Source organism: Octodon degus, unplaced genomic scaffold (assembly GCF_000260255.1).
Source record: "Octodon degus isolate 3935 unplaced genomic scaffold, OctDeg1.0 scaffold00022, whole genome shotgun sequence".
Lineage (NCBI taxonomy): Eukaryota > Metazoa > Chordata > Mammalia > Rodentia > Octodontidae > Octodon > Octodon degus.
Window position 1 is genome coordinate 13,151,711 of NW_004524598.1, and position 15,951 is coordinate 13,167,661.

A 15,951-nucleotide genomic window follows, 5' to 3' on the forward strand; every position below is an offset into this window, starting at 1 on the left:
GCATGTGGTGCTGGGGGATTGAACCGCGGTCCCTGTACTTTGCTAAGCTTGTTCTAAGTAGGTGCTTTAGACCACTGAGCCATCTCACCAGCCCTTTGGTTGGTTCTTATACGTATCACAGTGACCAGCCATTTCTAGGAGACAGAAGCAACCAGAACTGCAAAAGGAACTGTCACCTGGGCAACTCCAGTTCCAGGAACAGGGCTTTCGGCTCATGTCCTAAAACTCTGTGATTGACAGGCCACGCCCGCTTGCCCAGCCAGTTTGTTACATCCTAATCTCCTGCCTCATTTTCTTCAATTTGTATGGGATGTTAAGAATGTAGAGATCTCCATCTTCACATCACTACTCCCTCCTCAAAGGCACTGTAGGTCCTACCTACTAGAGATTATGTGCTCTCCATCTTGTAATGTTTGCAGTTCAACGGGTGAGTTGGAAAAAAAGCCAGTCAGAAGATAAGGAAAGCCAGGTGTGGTGGTACATGCCTGCAATCTCAGCACTCAGGAGGCTAAGGCAGGAGGATTGTTGCAAGTTCAAGACCAACCTGGGCTACAAAATGAGTTCAAGGCCAACGTGAACTGCATGGAGAAGCCCTATCTCAAAAAAATAAACAGAAAAAGAGGTGGTGTCTACATGTGAAAAACTACTGAGCTGCCTACTTGTTATACCAGTGACTTTACTATTAGGTTGGGAGTGTAAAGCCTAAATATGATAAGGAGCAGATCACATTTCTATTCTTTTTGTGGTGAAAGGATATCAGATGGGCTACCAGAGCCCTTTTATACCAAGCTCTCTTCCTTGTGAGGAGGAACCTGCAGTCTTCCTATGGTTCATAGGAGTAGCTTTCTTCGAGTGGACTTTTTCTTCAGATATCTCAGGTGGAGCTAGCTTCATTCTACAAAGGTGAATTCAAGGGACTTCCAAAATAAATGGAATGGTAAGCAACAACTCAGCCTCAAAAGGAAAAACTTGGAGGGGCTGGAGTGATAGCTCAGCGGCCTAAGCACCTGCTTGACAAGCACACTGTCCCAAGTTGAGTCCCCTGTAGCACATGCCACCTGCCCCAGAACCCTGGGCAAATATGTTGGCCCCAAAACCACGTGTGGTGGTGCACACCCATAAACCCAGCTCTGAGGAGGCTAAGACAGGAGGAGCACTACAAGTCTGAACTGCGTAGCAAGACCCTGTATATGAAAATAAATAAAATCTTGGAGGGGAGAGAAAAGAGGGGCGACCCGTGGGAAGCAGGAAGCCGATAACAGGTAAATTAAAACCTACAGAGAAATTGAAGAGACAGAACATAACACAGACAAGGGAAGGGACATGTGCATTTTCTCCCTGGCTCCTGACTCCTAGCTTATGAGAGAGACTAAATCCACAATGTGAAGGCTGGGGATGCCAGAGGGCTTCTGGGAGAAATGTGGCAGGGGAAAGGACCAACAGATGCTGTAAGCTGCAAGAAGGGTGGGATTCTGCTCCCATGTGAGTCTTTCAAAGGACAGGATCTGGTGAGTGACTCCAGTCCAAGTGCCCACCATGTCCTCTGGAGAGAGTGCTCAGTTCATTGCCATTCCAGGGAAGAACTGTTTGAACCTGGGACTGACAGCAGCCACAAAACAGCTTCCATTCAGGGCTCCCAACTACATTCCCAATATCTAGATGAGAGCCAGGCGTGGTATATAGCTGTGGTCAAGATGGAGATACTCAGGGGTTTAAGTTGAAGGATACAGACCCTCATCCCCACAGTCTGAAGCCAGGCTTAGCCAAGACTGTTGTAGTTTTGAAAGTTGTAACACTGGCACCCTTACCCTAATCCTGTCTGGTGGATCCTGCATCTAGCACCTTGTGAGGTCTGACTTGTTCTTCTTTTGAAACAGGATCTCATTATGTAGCCCAGGCTGGCCTTGCACTCACTGACATATTCCACATATTCCGCTCTCAGCCACCATAGTGCTAGGATTACAGGCATGTGCCATCACACCCGGCCTGACTTCCTTTTTTACCTACCAGTGTGTGCAGGGACACATTTTGACTTCACATACTGCCCCAAAACTGCAAAGCCCAGAACAAAACCACACATCATAAATCACAGAAAAATTTGTTTGGCTGGTTTTTAGAGGTTTCTCGCTTCTGTCTTTTATGAGTATGCACATTGTTTTTAGTTTTATTTGTTTTGGTTTTTCATTCTTTAAGTTTATCAGGACTTGAGGAATTTCCTATTGTCTTTCTTTTTATCTTATCCATTTTTCTTAACTTTTTTTTATTGGTTTATTTTTTCCCTTTTAATTTTTCTCTCTTTAAGCTTTCCCCCTTATTTCAATATTTCTTTTTTCTTTTTCTTCTACCTTCTATTTTTCATCAGTTTTTTTCTCTAACCTTTACCTAATTCTGTAAACATTCTAGCTCCCCAGTTAGATCCTTTGTACAACTTCTTTCCTCAGTCTCATACTATGGTTTAAAATTTAAGCTGAATGTGGTAGCCACACACCTGGAATCGCAGCACTGGAGAAACTGAGGCAGCAGGATCACTGTGAGTTCAAGACCAGCCTCAGCTTCATAGTGAACTCAAGGCCAGCCTGAATTACACTGTGAGACCCTGTTTCAAAAAATAAAATAAAATGTAATTTTTTTCCTCTTAAGATTTCCTCATTCCCAGCCTTATATCTTTAATAGTATAACCATAAAGCAATTTTAAACTTTTGATAGTTAACTTAGTAAAATTACTGCTGAAGTATTTTCTATTAGCAGAGATATAGCTGTCACATTAACACATATTACTGTAAGTTAATAACTGGGTTGTCTTCATATTTACACCACTATTGATGTCTTCCCTAGGTCATGGGTGTGCATAAATGGTTCTTATTCAGTTAATATCCAATTTGTAGTCAGGCATGGTAGTGCATGCCTGTAACCCCTACACTCAATAGGCAGAAAAGCCCTCAGTTCAAGGACTTGAAATACATATTGAGTTCAAGAACTGCCTGAACTACATAGTAAAACCCTGTCTCAAACTACAATTTGTAATCCTAGCACTCTGGAGACTGTGGCAAGAGAACTGCTGGGAGTTCAAGGTCAACCTGATTACATACTGAGTTCAGTGCCAGCCTGAATTGCATAGCAAGATCTTGCCTCCCCCACCAAAAATTAAAAAGGAGCAAGGTCATCTATATGTGCTAATATGGAAAGATGTCCATGATATTTATAAGAAAAGCAAGTCGCAGAAGAGTACATGAATCCCATTTGTATGCGAAAATTTAGGAACATACATCTGTATAAACAGGAAGTTTTGAAAACTGATAATAGTAGTTAACTGCTGGAGAGTAGAAATGAGAAAACTGCCAGAAATGTGCAAAAGAAAACTTACTTTGCTCTTTGCTTTCATAGTTTACTGTTTTAGTTCTCTAAACCAATGATACTCAAATTTATATTGTATATTACAATATAAAAAGCAATAAAGTCCAACCAAGTAAACACCACTTAGATTCCTATTAGAGAAATTCACTTTTCACTATTTTATTGCTCTCTCCCTTCCTATTTTTAGAGACAGTCTTTGGCTACGTAGTTGCAATCAGTACTTGCAATGAAATTTTAAAAAGAAAAAGACGTGGCCAGGAAGATAGCTCAGCGGCATAGGCGCCTGCCTGGCAAGCATAAAGTCCTAAGTTTGATGCCCAGAACTAAAAATGAGAGAGAAGGCGAGATTTCTTTTGCTTACCCCCTCAGGCACTAGGGATCTAGCCCAAGGTCTCACTCCTCACCTACTAGACAAACTCTCCACCACTGAGCTACACCAGCTTTTTGCTTTGTTTTTAGAGCGGGTCTCGATTATGCCACACAGGCTGGCCGTGAACTCCTGGGCTCCAGTAATCCTCTTGGTAAATGTTCAAATCCCATATGCACTCACACACAAACGTCTTTTCACTTGCGTGTGGTACTTACTGAATGCATTGCCTTTTAAGTGTTATCTGGATGAAGTATGCAGGGCTACTTCTCAGATTAACATTTCTATTCGTTTCCGTACACTCCATTGGTACAGAGAAATTTAAAAATAGCCTAGCATTTCAGCTGTGCGAACTTAGACTCGTCACGTGGTTGTTTTGAGCTGTGGCTTCCTTCAGGGCAGAAAGTGTTTCATGCCCCGGGCTTGCTGTCCGCGGAGGCCTCTCCCGGCCGGCTACCGAGCAGGGGCAGAGCCCGGCGCGGCGCCCTCGGGACAGCGGAGGGCTCCCTGCGACAGCGGCCCGCGCCGGCGCGCCCCCAGCGCCCCTCTCGAGCACGCGGCGCCGGCCTCTCGGCTCGGCCCTACCCCGAGGCTGCCCCGCGCGGCAGAACTCAAGTCCACTCTCGGTTCCCGTCGGCCATGGGCGGGTTTGACTCGGCACAGGAGGCGGCCTCGCCCACAACCGCGGCTGTTTGAATTCTGGCGCCACTCCCACGCCACGTAGGGCTGGCTGGCCTGCCACACTGCGAGGCAACGCGGCGCGCCTGCGAGCGCGCGCACCGGAGACGAACGGGCACGCGGCCGGCGGGCAGTGCGCGCGCCACGCCCCGGGACGGCCCCAGGGGAAAAGAGACGCCGCGCACGCTTCTGCCCTTTCACTTCATGGACGGGCCACGCCCCCACCCTCTCATGCGTCCAATAGAAGAAAGAGGGCGGGGCAGCCTCGCTCTGACTCAGAAGAAGCTATATAAGGAGCTGCAGTGGGCCGTGCTCGCTCTTTTACGTCGGGAACCTTGCGTGAGCTCTTTTTGTTCTGTGCTACGTGAGTGGTTTTGCGTGGGTGGGATCGAAGAGAGAAATGGTGGCTTGGCTCAGGAGGAGGTTCGAGCCTCAGTGCTGGGAACGTGGGACCCAAATTTGAGCCCAGAATGCTGCTGAGAAGGTGCATGTAGCAGACAGACACGTGCTATGAGCTGCAGTCTGGGGAGGCTGAGGGTGCCCCGTGCGGCCAGCGGCGCTGAAGTTTACTGCTGGCGGGAGAGCTACGCTAACGTTTAGGGATTTGGCGTGGGAGGTTAGCTCAAGAGCGACAAGCATTTGTATACACAGAAAATATCATTTATCTGTCGCCAGGTTATTTCAGTAGGGACAGCCTTGACCCTGTATCGGGTTCGAAGCTGTTTTATTTTCGGGCGACGAGCTGCGTGATTCGAATTAACAAATGGGAGGGGATTAGTGCTGATTAGTCGCATTCTGACATGGTTAATTTCAAACATCGCTGCCCCGCAGGAGCAATGGCGTCGTTTTGCAGAGGTATATCGGAATGTTCACGTGCAAATGCCAAGGTAAAAAATTTTAAGTTTTTCAAGCGGAAGGCGTAAACATGTTTACGGAAATAAAGAAGTGCGTCATTTGAAACTTGCTTGTTTTTAATAGTTGAATGAGAAAATTCCAAAGCGTCTGCCAGAAGCTTTAGTGGGAAAATACGTACTCAAAACTTGACAGTTACACCAGGTTTGTATTAGACCTAGTGTTAATGATTAAGCATATGTTCAATTTGAAAGTAGACTAAAGGAAATTTTTATCGTTGAAACAGTGTCTCGGGTGTTGATGCAGTGAAGCTGTAGATGTCTCTGGCCAGCCGTTTTGTTTTAACGTAAGTTGTGTGGCTTAGAGCTTCACAGTAGTACTTGGGGTGGAACCCAGGGTGTGGCAGAATTGGTCTAATCAGTGATGAAACCTATCCCGAAGCTGATTACCTGAAGAAAAACATGCACGGATTCGGCTTCTGAGATGAGACCAAGATTTGTAGATGAAATAATAAACGTAGATTTTTATGATAGTCCTGTTTATAACTCAAAATGTTTGCTGTTTTTCAGGCAATAATGAGCATTACCATGTGCCCAGAAGCCACCTTGGTGGGAGTTGCCTGAGTGGATCAATTTCTGTGAGTAGAGTTTGGGTTTTTTTGTTTTGTTTTTGGTATATTTTGTCCTTGGTCTTATCTATGATGATCCTATCCCGAACCTGAATTTCTGTTGAAAAATCTACATTTACGGATCTGGCTTCTGAGAATGGACCATTACAGGGACAAAATTTTTCAAGTACTGTTAGATCGGAGCAGTTTGTAATTGTTGTGTTTTTCCTTTTCTAGGGCTAGTGCCATAATTTTTCTGTTGCATGAAAAGCTGATGAGAACAACCGGGAAAATTTGAAGAAAACAACTTTGAAAATTGGGATTGTATTGATTTTTCTTTCTCTTTATATTGGAAATTAGCACTACAGACCCTAGACAAATAGTTTATAGATCATGAAATAGCATCCATTTCTTTAAATGGGGAGTTCTGGGCTCTTAGCCTTTGTGGAGAATGACTGGATCTCAGAATTGCCCGGACTGGGGTCAAACTTTCATCTTGTCACAGCCTGTCAAAGTGTAACTGAAAGTTCCACCAAACAATGGGACAGCATTTTGTAAAGCTGGCCCAGTTTGGTCACTCAGTGACTACATTAGTCATGGAATATTGAAACCTAATATAAAATTTCTGAATGGATTTAATACATGAAATTTTATCAATCTGGTGTCCTGTCTTATTTATATGTATATGTTACAGTGTTTATCAGAGTGTTTCCTGAAATAGTCATTGGTTATGTACTGTAATTCCTTGTCCCAACACCTTTCCCTACCCCTATTTTATGAGAAATGTGGGTTTGAGCTTAGGTTGTACCATAATTTTTTGTGTATGTTTTTGAGACCAGGTGTTGCTGTGTAATCCAGACTGGTGAACTGCCTCAGACTGCAAAGTGCTGGGATTATAAGCATGTGCTGCCATGCCCTACTTGTCTTTCACTTAGAATTTCATTAAACATAAGGTCAGTGGCTCCCATCCATGTTACAAATAGCAAGCAAGGTGTTAATCGTTTTCATTCTGCCTTAGTCTGTTAACCTGTTTTGATGTACACCTCCACTGGTTCCATTTTTGTCTCCTGTGAAAACTGCTGTAAGCAGACATGTTTGCTTAACATCCATACCTTACCAGTGCTTGGTTGGTTCTAATTTCTGGAGGATCCCCCGCCATCTGAGTTTTTCCTATCACAGCCAGATGGTGATGTTTGTCTTTGGGGTAACATCCCTTCATACATCCCTTCTAATTGAAGCGCTAGCTAGCTTTGATTTGCATTTCCCTGGCAATTATGGCTGAGGAGTATTACATGTACTTAACTGGTTGAGTGTCTTGAGAAAAAGTAACTGGGGGCTCCTCCCATCTTGTTTGGATTTCTTTTTTTTAAGGTTTCAACCTCGGCATCCTTACAGTTTTGGCTGGCCTCAAACTTAAAATGATCCTCCTGCCTCAGCTACCTGAGTTCTGGAGCTGCAGGTGTGAGTCACTATACCCAGCCAGATTTTGTTCTTAGATTTCCCTGACTGCTAGGATGGTAAGCATGGCTTACTGCCTACCTACCCACTACACACACACACACCCCCTCCCAGTTTGGATGGCCTTTCTCTTGCCTGATCTGCCTTGGACTAGCAAAAATGGTTAAAGTATTAATTCCTATTTTTAAAGAAGAGATTGAAAAATAAAGATTGGAACTCACATTTAAACGTTAGGTGATAGTTGCATAAAAACCTGTAGTTGGGGCTTCTGTTAAAAGTCACGCCTCTGTCAAGAACAGTTGGTGAGAAGGTCTAACATGGGGCTTTACAAATATTTGATCATTTGGAATTGTTTAGAGGGCCTTGCAGTTGTATGATTAAAGAACATACTTTGTTTAAAAAAAAAAATAAAATTTTTATTTATTTAAAAAAAAAAAAAGTCCTGCCTCTGGCTTGTTGAGGTATTTCCATACCTTCAAATGTGGAGTTTAATTGACCTCTAGTTTCCTGAGACTGAATAAGGAATTTGAGGCATTTTTAGCTTTTTGTATGTGCATGTGTGCTGGGGATTGAACTGAGGGACACCTATGTGGCACAGCACGTAACTGATAAATCACATTTAAAAAAGCCTAAGCCTGAGGTATCTAAATAGGGTCATTTGTAGGAAGCCAGCTAAATGTGGATTCCCAAGCTGGTTGAGGCTCCTATGGGATTGCTTTGTAGGAAACAAAAGTTATATACAAGGATGGGCTTTAAAAAATGGAAAGTCATACTGAGCATAGTGTTGCACACGGTAGGCTGATGCAGGAGGGTGGCCCTGAGTTCAAGGCCAGCCTGAAGTATACAGTAATACTCTATAAAGTTATCTCAAAAAAGAAGAAAAATGGTAATCTCAGCACTCAGGAAACTGAGGCAGGATTACTTGAAGTTCAGGCCCAGACAGAACTACCTAGTTTGAGGCAGCCCTAAAGTACATTGCATGACCCTCAAAAAATGTAAAGCTTGTTTGTCTAACATTTGACTTGTCTAGACTACATTGAGTATAACGGGTCAAATACTGTCAGCAGTCACTGACAAGCACGTAACATTGGATACCCATGAGACTGATGGTGGGTAGAGGTGGTTGGCACCACGCTGTACCCTTTCTTACAATCTGGTTGCCCATGCCATGCATGTTGGAACATACTCAAGTTATGAAGAATCTAGCTTCAGATTTATGAGGCTGCGTTAACTATTTAGGGGCACATGTAGCCCACAAGCCATGGTTTGATTCACCTGAAAATAAGAGTATCTTAAAATTTCAAATAGGACAAGGAAACCTGGAAAGTGACCCAACCCTGGCTCAAAAATAAAAGTGTTTGGGGGGGGGGGTGCTGGGGAGATTAGCTTAGTAGAATAAGCTCTTGCCTGGTAAGCACAAGAACCTGAGTTCAATCCCCAGTTCCACCAAAAAATAAGAATGTGTTCAGGCCTTGAACCAAATAAAATTGGTCTAAACTGTATATTGTAGCCAAGTGCAACTGTAGACTGCCAGTCAGACCGGAGGGTTGCTTGATTCCAGTTCAGGAACCAGCCTGGGCCACAGCATGAGCCAGTTGCTTTCGAAATGAACCAAGTCAGGCATGAGAGAACATGCCTTTGTAATACCAGCTTTTAGGCAGTCTGCAATACATAATGAACCCACGTCTCAAAATACGCTTAATAGAAACTAGGCTTATTTTCCAGAGTCTCATTGTGTAGTTTAGGCTGTACTTGAGCTCGTAGTCTTGGCTAGTTTCAAACTTGAGAGTGATTTTCTCAGCCTTCCAAGTGCTGGGATTATAAATACACACCACCATGCTTGCTTTAAATATTAGAATTTCTTGCTGGGCATGTTGTCACATGCATGCAATCCCAACACTCAGAGGCAGAGGGAGGATCACTGAGTTTGAAGCCAGCCTACACTACTATATAATGCTTGTCTGAAGAAAAACAAAAAGTTTATCCTAGCAAGATAGCACAGCCCTGAGGCAGGAGAACAGCCATCAAACTTGAGGCAGGAGAACAGGCATGAGTTCAAGACCAGCCTGGCCTATATAGTAAGGGTCTGTCTCAAAAAAAGAAAATCTAAACTTAAACTTTAAAGGCAAAACTATTTTTTTCGTTAGTATATCTCAAGGTGCCCAGAGCAAAGCTGGACACTTGTACAGTAAATGGTAGACACAAAACTGAAGAAAATGCCTTTACCCTTTTGTCAAAGCTGGCCAATACTTAAAAATAAGCCAGTATTGTGAAATAGTTCGCTTTGGAGTCCTCTGACCTCTATGCAGTTCTGTTTTCATTCCCTTGTCTCCCAGTGGATACTTTAATGTGTCACATTTGCTAAGTTGATATAATCCAAAGAGTACTGTGCGTTCTTTTTGTGCCTTACACCATACCAGTTTGTCAGGGAGGTCACAGTGAAACACTTCCTCTATTTTATCTATGTCAGTTGTGGTACAAGATGCCAAGAAAAATGAGAGAAAAATAAAACAAAAGGCACAAAACAAGAGAAATACTTTCAGAGAGGATTAAGCAGATTTGAGCTGAGATCAACTCAGATATGGAGTAGGTGAGATTAGCCATAAGAATGAGCAAGGGCCAGGGATATAGCTCAGCAGCACAGCACCTGCCTGGCTAGCACGAGGTCCTGAGTTCAATTTCCGGTTTAAAAAAAAAAAAATGAGTAAGCAAAAACAGGAGGGGTGATGAGCAGGTATACTATGGTCAAGGAGTTGAGAGTGATAAATTTGAAGGATTTGGGTACAAATAGGGTGAACCAAAATGAAAGACGGCTGAAATGTTCCGGGCTAACATGGAGAAAAATTCCCTTTTTAAGGCTTAATGAGGAAGGTAATTACAAGTGTTATAAAAGGCTATTTTTGTAATCACAATTTCGGTAAAACTTGTTATACAATAGGAAGACATCAGAAATTAGTTTTCATTGACTGGAGGATATGTATCTGAACAAGTGATGAGAATCAAATCCACTAAAATAAGACTAAACTGCGCATGGTGGCACAAGTCTGTAATCCCACTATTCAGAAGGCTGAGTGAGGAGGATCACCAGTAATTTAAGACCAGCATGGACTATATAGCAAGACCTTGTCTCAGAGAAACAAAACAAACTAGACAGTTCAACATTTATAATTAAGAGCCAGGGAGATGGCTCAGTGGAATAAGCGCTTCCCTGGCAAGCACAAGGGCCTGAGTTCAATACCCAGTTCTGCCAAAAAAAAAAAAAGACATTTTATAATTAAATTGAACTACTAATTCAAACCTCTTAACATATACCTGGATGGCATTTTTTTTTTTTTAGCAAGCTTGAGAATTTTATTAGACTCTACTTGTCTTCTAATTTACAAACATTAGCTGGCTAAAACCTTTGGTTACAAAAATGGCCAATGCTAAGATTGGAGACCTTGTTAGCTTAATAAAGAATTTATTCTCCAGAACATATCTGATACTTGAGCAGCCACCTCACCAGACTCAAAAGCCGGTAAGGCCTACGGAAACTTGACTACTATATAATAGATATGCTTGGTTCAGACTGGTCTTAGAATTTATGTCTGCCTTTAGTAACTTTAGTCATAAACATCGTTTTTCCTTGGCTTTACAGCAGGCTTCCAGATAAAATATAGTAGGCTCAAACATACAATTTGGTGTTTTCTAAAATTAGTTCTACTGCCAGAAGTCCAAAATCCACTGCACTTTCCTTCCCAGTGCAGTGTCCTCCGAACTGATTAACACTCCTGACAGTCTTCGTTGTTTCTCATCCAGTGTGTGTGGAAGAGCTTTTGGTGATTTTAATGACCTTTTCATCAGTTTCCCAGTTAACATTAGTCCTTGAATCTGTTTGCTAGGATAGCCTGCTTATCTTTTGCCAGTCAAGCGCATATCCTACTGAGCCATCTCCCCGGCCCCTAGCCTGCTTATCTTTTGCCAAGCTTCCTTCCCCAGAAGTTAATCTTTCTTTCCATCTGTCCCTGTTGCTTTTCTCTTGTTGCTGGGACAAAATACCCAACACTCAACATGAAGGAAGGAAAGGTTTATTTAGCTGTGTTGATGGAGGTTTCAGTCCATGATCGGCTGGCCCAAAGAAGAGCGGCACATGGCAGAGAGCAGCCTTTCAAGGCAGCAGCGAAGTGCAAGTGCAAAGGGAGGGATTACGGCAGCACTGACTACAGAGAGCAAGTCTGTCTCCCTCGTGTTGCATTCAGGCTGTCTGCCCCAGGCTGGGTGTAGCACACCCATAACCCCAGCCCTGGGTCATGAATTAATACCAAGGTCTAGAAGTCCGCCCGATAACTGCATGAGGTTTTGAGGGGGACAACTAGACACAAACCATAACACCCATCTTCTTCCTTTCCATCTTTGTTTCTGGATCTGAACAATCCTGAGAAGTCAAACAAACAAAAATATTCACAAATGTAATACTTTAAACCAGCAATGGTAAAAGTTTTAGAGATGAGTGCCCACTGGGTGTGCATACCTGTAATCCCAGCACTCAGTTCATGTAAGTTTGAGACCAGGCTGGGCCACAGTGTGAGCTCAAAGGCAGACTGAACTGCACTATGAGACCCTTTCTCAAAGAAAAAGAAAAAAAAAGGTGAGTACTCAAACTACAGCGCCCAAATCCATTTAGTTATCACAAAGTGACAACATTACAATTAAACCTGAATAATGAGGTTTTAGTTTAAAAAGCTCTGCTGGGTATGGGGATGCACATCTGTAACTCTAGCTCTCAGAAGGCTGAGGCAGGAGGATTGCTGAAAGCTCAAGGAGAGTCTGAGCCATATAGTGAGACTGTCTCAAAAATAAAAAAAGAAGGGCTGGGGCCGGGGAGATGGCTTAGTAGAATAAGCGCTTCCTTGGCATGTGCAAGGGCCTAAATTCAATCCCTGGTTCCACCAAAACAAAAAGGGGGGCAGGGAGGGCTGCCGAGATTAGTCAGTAGTCTAAGTGTCTGCCTAGGCAAGTGCAAGGATTCACCTTCAACCCCGGGTACTGCATTCCCTGCCAGCCCCACATCAGGAGTACTGAGCCAGCCACCAAGACCGGGCATGGTGGCACATGCCTGTAATCCCAGCCCTGGGGAGGCTGAAACAGGAGGTTCACTACGAGTCTGAGCTGCGTTGTAGTGAGACTCTGTACCAAATACGATTTTTTTTTAATAATGAAATTTTCTCTATATCTCTTTTTCTTCTTCTTTTTTCTCTTTTTGAGACAGGATCTCACTGTGCAGGGCTTGAGCTCTCTTTATACTCCAAGCTGGTCTCAAACTCACAATGATCCTCCTGCCTTAGCCTCCTGAATGCTGGGATTACAGGCGTCCACCACACTCGGATTGTACTTCGCATTCTTTTTTTTTTTTTTTTTTTTTAATGTATTTAGGACAGGGTCTACAGATTCTCACTACATAGATCAGACTCATAGTGAGTCTCCTGTTTTCAGCCTCCCAATCACTGGGATTACGGGCACACCACCGCACCCAGTCTCAGTGGATACCTCAGGGCATCCCGGAGGCAGGGCTGGCTCAGCATGCTGGGGACCGAACCCCAGGCCCTGCACTCCGCCTAAGCAGGCACTTTAATATGTTGAGCTATCTGGCTGGTCCTGTATTTCACATTCTTGAAGATTTTTTTTTTTCTTTTTTAAGACAGGTCTCTATAGTCCAGGCTGGCTGTGAATTAGTGGTGATCCTTCTGCTCAGCCTTCCAATCTACTAACCTGGGATTACAGGTGTGCACCACCACACCCAACCTTGTTTGCTTTAATTTTCATCTGTGAATTATAGGTTAGATGTGTTGTAGTCAGGGTTTATAACAGAATAGATTTAATACAGGACACATAATTTATAGGATTATTTTTAAATATTCACCCAAAGAGCCAAATGCAAAAGAGTGCAAGAGATCAGTCCACACATGAGAGACCCACAGAATCGAGATGAGGGATTGAATTCCATGGCAGTGTCCTGCATGAGTCCAGCTGGAGGCCTGAGCCCACAACCATGTCTCATGTAAGTCTGTCTCAAGGATCTGTGCTGGGAAGGCCCAAAGGTCAGTGGTGGCAGCTAGAAAGCCTATGCCAGCGGGATGAGGGATCTGCACTGGAGCCAGGAAGGGATGCTCGAAGTTAGAACCAGAGCTCCCCTGAAAAGAACAGCCATCCTCAGCTACAGGGGGGTCTTGAGCTCCTCCAACAATGAGAGCAGCTGAGTTTATATCAAGAAAACCAACGTGACAAGCTTCTCCAAGATGATCAATGGCACACCAGATTCAGAAATATATTGAGGTTTGCCCAGCGTGGTAGCACATGCCTGTAATCCCAGCACTGTGGGAGCCTGAGGAAAGAGGAGCATAAATTTGAGACCAGTTTAGGCAATTTAGCAACTGAGTCATCTGTTCCCACCCAAAAAATGTAAAAGCCCTATAGCTCTTGTAAGGGGGGTGGGGGGGAGAATAAATTTCTGATGCTTTGGCACCAGAAAAAATAAATAGCCTGTAGATGTAGTACAATGTGAAATGTACCACATGCAAAAAAGTGGGCCAGGGAGATGGCTCAGTGGAATAAGCTCTTCCCGGGCAAGCACAAAGGCCTGAGTTCAATCTCCAGTTCCACTCAAAAAAAAAAAAAAAAAAAAAAAAAAAAAGATCACCCTGTATTTATTAATTTATTGAACAAATGTGTGCAGAATGCCTTCAATGTATAGATACCATCAAAGGCACTGAAGATATAGCAGGGAAGATAAAAATCCCTGTTCCTGTGGAGCTTATATTTTAGGAAAAGGATAAAGGTACCACATAGTAAATGATAAAGTATGTTAGGAAATGAGAACTGATATAAAAATACATCGTAGAATGTGGAAAGTGAGAGGTTTCTTTGTTACTGGGAATCAAACTCATGACCTCACACATGCCAGGCAGGTGCTGTGTCCCTGAGCTACATCCCCAGCAGAAATTGAGTTTTGAAAGGTAATTACTGTTGTAGATTTTTTATTTTGTTTTGCTTTATCCTGCGGGTAGAACCCAGAGTCTTGGGCATGTAAGCATGAACAATGAGCTATCATACTGGACCCGCTATTGCAATTTTAATTGTGCTTGGCAGGATTTCCACAAGAAGGAGAGATTAAGTAAAGATCTACGTAGAATAAGTAATTAAGCCTGCATCTATCTGGAAAAAGGTATTTCTGTGGCAGTGACCTAGAGGCAGGCGCAAGCATGGTAAGGAAAGAAAAAGAAAAAAGAAAAAAAACAGCATGCAGATATAAAAGGCCCCATGAATCACTGAAAAGGTTTCACTCTGAATGATTGCAAACCACTGTGAAAGAAAACACAGAAATTCCAAGTATGAGTCATACATCAGACTTATGAACCTGACTCCCGGGACCCAGACAGTGGCCTCTAAATACCACTTACTGTTTATGGGCACCAGGCTTCATTGGAGAAATGACTGATTACAGATGTGAAGCAAGAAATGTACAAGACGACCTTGCCACACCACATCAACAGATACCACAACAGCAAACTGCCAGTGTTGTGTTGACAGAACTAAGGTGCTGACTTGAAAAGTCTCCCTCTGTCTGAAGATGGCAAATTGGGCTGGACGCAGTGGCACATGCCTGTAGTCCCAACACTCAGAAGGCTGAAACAGGACATTGACTTCAGATTGAAGCCAGCCTGAACTACACAGTAAGACCCTTACCCCCCTCCAAAAAAAACGTGGAAAATTTGACTGCTATTAAGAAGCAAGGTTATGATAGTTTGAGATACATAAACTATGTTCTAACCTAAAAATTCATATATTTTTCTGAGACAAGGTCTTATTATCTAGCCCCAGCTGGCTTGGTCTCAAACTCAGTGGTTCTCTTGCCTTAGCCTCCCAAATGCTCAGATTATAGGCATGCATCACCATACCTGGTTCATAATGATTCTTTTAAAAATTAATTTGATACTAGTAGAGGACACTAGTAAACCAACTCATGAACTTGAGGATGCAAATAAAGGGATGTTCCAAATCTAACCTCATTCACTAGATAACCAAACAGAAGATACTAAAAAGTAAAACTGATATCGTCAGAATGTCACTATTTTGTAACATGTACTGAATTAATGACTATAGGCAATGATCCTCCTACTAAACTAAAATGAATAAAGAGGCAATATGTATTCCTCAAAGAATTTATCATTTTCTACCAAGCACTCTTGCCTAGAAATGAAAACTGAATTTTATTTTAATAAAGAATCTGGAAGTAATGACCAATTTACAGACAGAAAAATAGACTTAGCTACAGAATGGAAACAGCAAAATTCAAATTACTCAAAATTCAGAAGCACAGACTGCATAAATTACAAGGAAAGACACACAACCAGCTGAAAACAGTGGTGCACGTGTGTGTAATCCCAACAGTGGGAAGGATATTTGCCCAAGACCAACCTGGGCTACATAGAGAGTTCAAGGGCAGCCTGAACTACATAGCAAGACCTTATCTCAAAAACAAAACAAGTTGGGTATGGTGTCACATGCCTGTAATCCCAGCACTTAGGAGGCTGAGCCCTGAGTTCAAGGCCAGCTTGGTCAACATAGCAAGACACTGTCTTGGAAAAAAGGATGAGCA

At 43.1% G+C, this 15,951-nt stretch overlaps 1 long non-coding RNA gene and 2 other non-coding genes across 3 annotated transcripts; all 3 read left to right on the plus strand.

Annotated features, from left to right (window-relative positions):
• Positions 1–4,808: 4,808 nt before the first annotated feature.
• On the plus strand, positions 4,809–6,251 carry LOC111815839. The gene is made up of 6 exons (XR_002820460.1): positions 4,809–4,883; positions 5,231–5,286; positions 5,378–5,455; positions 5,538–5,597; positions 5,821–5,888; positions 6,096–6,251. It is a non-coding gene; the product is annotated as an uncharacterized LOC111815839 (long non-coding RNA).
• LOC111815867 lies at positions 5,667–5,736 on the plus strand. Its single transcript, XR_002820487.1, has one exon. It is a non-coding gene; the product is annotated as a small nucleolar RNA SNORD50 (small nucleolar RNA).
• Positions 5,944–6,016, plus strand: LOC111815866. The gene has a single exon (XR_002820486.1). It is a non-coding gene; the product is annotated as a small nucleolar RNA SNORD50 (small nucleolar RNA).
• Positions 6,252–15,951: the final 9,700 nt, after the last annotated feature.